We start from the raw sequence: 7,784 nt of genomic DNA on the forward strand, positions 1-7,784 counted from the left end.
TTGATACTATAGCTTGGTAGATACTGTCAACTCAGTTGACAATACAACTTGTTGCTTTCTTGGTTAACATTGTTAACTTGGTTCATACATGATCTTGGTTACAACTTCTATTTGGTAGCTCAGTCACTACTGACTTCTCATAATGACTAAGTGTTTTGGCACTAATTGAAAATATGTCTTACCATAGGTTCTACAATCTTCCCCTTTTGCATTAGTGATAAAAACACTTATCATGTACAAAATTTGAAGTCAAAATTCTTTAGTCAAACTTCCTCTTTGAGTTTGCTCATTTATGTAGCTTGATTTGAACTAAAAAATTTACAACTCAATTTGAACTAAAAACTTTGTTTTTTGTTTTTCAAAATTATTTTCATTTATCTTTTTTTTACATATATACTTCATATATACTTCCCCCTTTTATATATATTTTCCCCCTTGTTTTGTTTACAAATGCTAAAAGTTTACAAGGTTGTACTGAAATAAGAGAAGAAATCATGATGTACCTTCAAAATAAAAGACATATTCTTATCCCAAATATCTTGTAGCACCTTTAATATGTGTAGATCAATTTGAAGCTCTATTGATAACTCCAACATGTGTTCTACCACTGAAAGGTTTGTGTCCTTAACTAGTGTCTTTGCATGATCCATTCTCTTCTATATAATATCCATATGGGAAAGCATCATACTTTGAATGTCTACCAAGGTTTCCCTTATTCTAGCCTCTTTTCTTAATAGTTATGCTTGAAGATCTATCAAAAGTCTAATTTTTGCAAAATGAATTGAAATAAAACTTGGGCTGAGTGCCAATTGACTGGCACTAGCCTTCAAGTCCATATCAATCTTGGCTAGTTTGTCCTTGATTTCCTTGGTAAAAATTATTGTATCACATCAACTTTACAAATAAAGATAGAAAATTATTCACAACATTTTCTAAAGTATAAATTAAAGTAGACCACTCTAATTGATCAATACCTATTTTCTTTTCTACATTTTCTAGCATTTTATTTTTAAACTTACATTTTAGCCTTCTCAAGAAGTTTGTCCTATCCATATATATCTTCATTGAACTTATCTACAATTTTAACTAAATTTTCAATGATAGTAGATTTTTCATTTACCTTAATAGAGATAATCCACATATATTTCTTTGATATCCTCAAGGACATTTCTTTTGTCCCTTTCTTCCCTTAGCATCTGCTACTTGGCTCTTTTCTTCCATAGTTCTCCTAGTATATTCATTTTCTCAATAGACAGATTAGATTGGTCCTAATTTGGAATCACAATCTCTTCATCAAGATCAAGATCATCAACAATATTTCCCTTACCTTTTTCCTTAGCCCCTTATGAAGGTATGATTTATTTTCCTTTTTCAATTGAATCCTTCCTTGGTTGTTGCTTGGTTGATACCCTAGGAGCCTAATTCTTGGTTACCACTGGAAAGGAACTTGGTGAAGATGTAATAATCTTCACTTCATTGCTCAATTGAACTGGGTTCAACTCGGTAGATTGTAGCTCAATTGCTAAATTAGGAGGCATTGATGGGAGAGATGTTATTACTTCTATTGCAATCTTCTTAGGATCAGACTCTTCAATAGTCTGAACCTTTGGTAGAACTCCCTCTTTTTTAATATCAAAAATTATTTTCCACATATTGGATGTGTACTGTACAAAATCCTCTATTTTATTTGACAAATTTTGAAAAGATTTAAATCTAGGAATCTATCCACTTTCATGCTTAGACATTGCCTCCTTTATTTCCTTTTTAGAGAGATTTGGCTTATTTTCCTTAAATTCTTCTATCTAATGTCCTTCTTTATTTGTACTAAATTTTCCCTATGGTGAGAAATAGCTTTTAAGAGGGCTTCATGGGAATTCCCTTTGATTTTAGAGGGGTCATACTTCCATCTAGCCATTTTCTTGATTAATGCTTCTTCAATCTGATTCTACTCCTCTTTACTTCTAGAATCATATTTAAAGAATTTGAATCCTGTCATCCCACTTCCTTTCCTTTTTTTTTCAATTTTTTATCAAAGGTAGGTGGTGGCTTATTTAGAGAGATTATTTGAGTGTTGTCTTCACCTTCATCATCATCCTCATTGTCAAGCCTTAATTTTCTTCTTGGTTTCCTAGGTTTGGCGGCAGTGATCATAGGGGTAGAGGATCTTGTTGATTTCTTTGATGGTGTCTTTACCTTATTCTTTGGAGGTTCCTTTGCCTCTTCTTCTTCTTGATCACCTTCCTCTTCTTCTTCCTCTTCTACATCAAAACCTTTTCTTTTAGTAAGAATGAGAGGGGAATCTAAATTGGCAAGCTTCTTCTTAAGGTTTTCTAACCTTTTCACTCCTATTTTCAATATTTGAGAAATCTAAGTCTCAAATGAGATTTTGATCTTTTCTTCTTCATATATTCCAAAATATGTGGATTTAGGATATACATGATCATTGATAAGAGCCTCAATGATATCTCTGGTTTCATCAATGTTCACCTCATATGCCAGAGGTTTCACCCATGAAATCCTAGGACTGACTACCTGAATATGCACTTTATCATAGTCAACTAGGAAGCATGTGTCTTGCTCATAATCATCAACCAGTTGTTTGAGGATCCTAAACCTACTCTACATTCTCTCTTTGAAATTCTCAAAATATGCATCCATGATGCCTTCAAAATTGTCACCCATTACATCTATGAACTCATTGATCTGGTATAGCACTGGGATGTCCTTCCATAAAATAGTTCCTTTTGATGGGAAAAAATTTTGCATATAAAATAACAAAAAAACCAAGAGTGAACCAAATTTACATGAATTATTCTTGGAGACTCAAATTGTCTCCATTTTCTTACTCAATTAGATTTGATAAAGCTTGATGAGGTCAAATGATAGGTTCTTCTTTACAACTTTATATTCTAGGTCAACTAATTCACAAGGCACATTATTTAGTCATCTTGAACTATAAATCTTATCAGCTATAACATGAATTTCAAACTTGATTTCCATGTCAGTCACATTATTCAACTTCATTCCTCTGTCATCTCATTCAACTAGGTTTAGCTTAGTTAGTTCTACACATCCTAGGGTTTTGGTTCCCTTGGACTTCTCTAACATAGGGTAACCAATGATTTGATGGATCATCTTCTTGGTGATTGGGAATGGTTTCTCAAGCCAAAAGTTAATGTCATGAACTAGGCTCAATACAAATCTAATCCACTATATTTGAAAGTTCATTGGCATATGAATGATGTGGATTAAACCCTTAACTTCTAAATGCTTGTGTTATAGTTTCAACACTTCATTCTCATAGAATGCACTATATGCCTGATCTAGCTTGAAAATACCCAATTCTTGAATTGAACAATGATAAAAAACAACCTACATCATGAATAAGAAATACCTTGGGAGGAATGGTTGAGTATTCTCCTTGTGGATCCTTCTCTTCAACAATCATGGGATATAGCTTGAACTTGGGTGGAATGAACTCTATGCTTTTGACCAACATTTTAGATCTCTTTTTAACCTTTGTTCTTGAAGAGGCTTTAATGTCACTTGGTTGATGAAGAACTATAGATGACAACTTTTCCTACAACTTTTCTTCAACACAAATTCACTTTGAATTGTTTGGGGGCTCAAAGAATTTTATACTTGATTAGATCTCTAAATTTGCAATGAAGAAATGAATCTTTGATTTCTCCTTTTTATCAAATTTTCAATTTTAGGGCCTCATTAATGATTTGGACTTAGGTAGGTGAAGGAGGATTGATTAAGTCTTCAAGCCTTAATTGCATCATGAAGCTAGGTTAAGACTCGCTTACCACACTCAGTGGAGTCAATGACTTAATTAAGTTTGAGCTTGCTCAGTTAAACCTGAAGAGTGATTCAGTTAGAACTTATAGCTTGGTTATAACTAAGACTTGAAATGATTCTTCTATCTGTCCTCATGCATCCATTATGCTGATTTGGAATTTCTTATTTGCATTACTAGAATTTATTTATAATATGATTTTGTTCACAGCTCTAGTGCTCTCCTTGTATGCTTGTACAGAGATGATTAAATCACCCAACTCATTACCTTGGGTGTCAATAACTTCATTGTTTTGACTTGAGTTCTCTAAATATTTCCTCACCCATTGTTGCTTCATTTGTGTCCTGATCTTATTAGCTTTTGATTTCCTTTCATCTTCAACTATAGCTTGATTCATACAGTTCTTTGCTAGATGACCAAGTTCTTTGCATACATATCATCTTTTGGTAGGATTCCTCTTTTTGAAGTGAGTCGTCATATAGTTAGCTCCAATGTGTCCATACTCACCACATAGATAACATCTACACCATGTGTTTTAGTCCCAACCAAATATTTATTTAGCAAGTTGTTCAGTAGGATTCCATTTCTTGGTTTTGCACTCTAAAGATTAATGACCTTGTTTGTTACATGTGAAGCATTTTCCTTCAAACTTAGTTTTCTTTGTGCATTCACTTGTTGTATGTCTATGCTATTTATAACTATAACATTTACCATTAAACTTTGACTTTCCATTGTTCCAACATTTTTTTGATGCATGCCCTAAATTTCCACAATGATTACTTGTAATTCTTTTGTTTCTTTGAGCTCCTTACTATGATGATTCTCCTTGTTCATTATAGCCCAATCTTGCTTACCCTTTGTGTCTATTTTGAGATAGCTCAGCTAACTAATCCATGTTTTCTTTTGATCTCATCATTCTTTCATTGGTTTCATTTTCTATTCTAAGATCATTTATGAGTCTTTCATTTTCTGTCCTTAGATTGATGACTTCTTGATTTATACTATGCAGTTAATTTATCATATCTTCCTAATGTAGTGAAAGTTGGTGGATTTCATTATCTATTTCTTCTAGTCTAATATTTAATAATATTTTGTCTTGTTCTATCATGTCTTTATCATTTTCATTTATTTTCTTCTTTTCCATGATTTCACATATCTTGATTGGATGAATCTCATGTTATCTTTTCAATTTTCTAACTTCTTACAGATTGAGGTTCCTTCTAAGTAGATCTTCTATAGTTTTATATGCCTCATCTAAAATTCTTTTCTACAAATATCTTCAATTCTTTCTTTTGTGTATAGATTTTCATTCATCTATACTACCAATTCATTTCTTCTTTTCAGGGATTGAGAGATTTGATTCTTTATTTTCTTGATTTACTCCATATCCACATGTAGGTCCAACTTTTCATTTTCAATGGCTTTCTGTAGCTTGTATATTTCCATTGTCTCTGATATTTTCTTTCAAGTAGCTAAACTTCTGATAAGAGAACCTTTCTCTGATACCAATTCTTGAAAATTTAATGCAAGCTAGGTGATTGAGAGGGGGGTGAATTAGGAATCACTTATAAATTCTTTCTCATAATCCATTTTATTATAATATCTAATCTACTTTCATGCATGGAACAAAAATTAATAAAGTAACAACACCATAACACTTTGGCACAAGATTGGTAACCCAGAAACCCTCCAAGTAGAAGGTAAATTTTGGGTGGGAATGATACCCACAATGCTTCACTACTACAATAATAAAGTTGGCCTATTAAGACTTACAATTGATCAATTTTTTTGATCTACTCGATTAAGAGTAAGAAGGACTTTAGGTCCACCTTATGAAAGGATCTATACAATACAATTAAGTATGTACTTTGTTAGAAGTTTCTACAAAGGAATATTAGGTCCACCCTATTAAAGGATTTGGGAGTAATGCACCTATTTGGATGAATCTAGGGATTGATCTCTTATATCCAACTTTGTCTCTTGATGAAGATCCTTTGAAGTAAACTGGTCACTTGATTGTGATAAATGAGTCTCTACGTTTCCTTTATGTTTCTTGTACCCTTCTAATTACTCTTCTCTTTCATACTCGCTTCTATGCAATATTCTTCAATTCATAGATCATCATTTAGATAATCAAAGTAACTTATATTTATATCCATCCAAATAATTGCATTAAAAAGTTGGGTACAACTTCAATAGTTCCTAAAAAAGTACCAAGTCGGCTCAATGTTGAGACTCAAGTCCAATAGCTTACTCAAGTAATACTTTAGACACTTGGGTAACATTGTCAATTCTATTGACTCTAGTACCTGGTTGATACTTGATACTTGGTTTATATTGATCACTCAGTAAAACTAGCTAACTTGGTTCACACTTCTCTTCATTCTTAGTTATCATTGTGAAACATGAATGCTAAGTTGACTTGGTTTACGTTGGAGCTCGGTAGATGATGTCAACTTGGTTGACACTACAGCTTGGAAGATATTGTCAACTTGGTTGACACTACAACTTTTTTCTTACTTGGTTGACATTGTTAACTTGGTTATTACATGAGTTTGGTTACTACTTACATCTAGTATCTTGATCACTACTAACTTCTCATAATGACTAAGTCTTTTGGCACTAATTAACAATATGTCTTGCCATAGAATTTACATGAACAATATGAGAGCACCTAATATGAGATCACAAAATATGGACTTTAGAAAGAATGTGAAAAAAAATGTAAGAAGAAATGAGAATGTAAAAGGAGAGAAAGTTTAAAGTCTTGAAAAAACATTTCTTAGAGAAAGAACACATGCAAGAAGTCAAATATGGCTACAAATGACAATAACGCATCTGAGAAAAATTTGAAATCTTTTGTATTAGCTAAAAAAACCTTATCAACTTAATTAATCATTTTTAAGAGGGAAACATGGGATAATATGCTATAAATTCATCAGACCCCTTAAATATAACAAATGTTTTTACACACTTGGGAGAATTATAGAAACATTATTATAAGGCTATGTTTAAGAATGCATAAAGAACTAAGATCATATGTGAGCATGGGAAAGAAATTTTAACTTATTGGATATAATATCATAATGCAAATGACATTTTGTAAGGATTTAAGTGATGAGATTACTTAATTTTTGCACCATTTGACCACTTGGAGCTAAAAGAAACTTGTAAGGGCAATTTGGAAGAAAATTCAAGCAATTTTTTGTCAATGCCTAATTCCTTAATATTAAGGTATTTAAACTTTTCATTAAGGTTAACTTCTGAAGTCATTTGAGGTTACGAATATATCCTTCACTATTTCATGATATTATGGAGAAACCTAGGTATAAATTCAAAAGAAACTCATTTAGAAGATGACCTTGCTGGTGCTTTTTCATAGATTTTAGATAGAGTATTAGTAATGGAAGATGTTAAGAAATAAATACACTATAAATTTGAAACTATAGGAAATTATAATATCATGAGTAAGTTTGAAAAAGCATATAAATAAAATCTATCTTTTAAGGAAGATTTTGGGCATCTAGGGCAACTCAATTTTGTGTAGTTCATATTTCATCAGGAGCTTGAAAATGAAGAGTGGACAAGGATTTTTTTGAATCATATACGTGACATTGAATTATGGGTTGGAGATCAACGTATTAAAATTTCAAGTGACCTAATTCATGAAGTGACATGGCTTAGAAACAAAGGAATAAACAAATCAATGAGAAGAATGTAAAGAAAATTGAACAGCTAAACATTGAAACTTAGCAGAATATAAGAGGAATTATGCTAAGCAAGATCAAACAAGATTATGTGATATTTATCAATAAGGTCTGGGCTTAAAAAATTAATTATATCTCTAGAGAAGACAAAACATCAATGGGTTTCATCAACATAGCCTACAAGATGTGTGTTGAGAGAAAAGAGGTTAATCTTTGTGAAATCTAAAGACAACAACTAGTTGACAATTTGGAGAGGATTAAGAAGAAAAATATGC

The sequence above is a fragment of the Cupressus sempervirens genome, chromosome 6 (genome assembly GCF_028749045.1).
Source record: "Cupressus sempervirens isolate cs-2001-9-10 chromosome 6, ASM2874904v1, whole genome shotgun sequence".
NCBI lineage: Eukaryota > Viridiplantae > Streptophyta > Pinopsida > Cupressales > Cupressaceae > Cupressus > Cupressus sempervirens.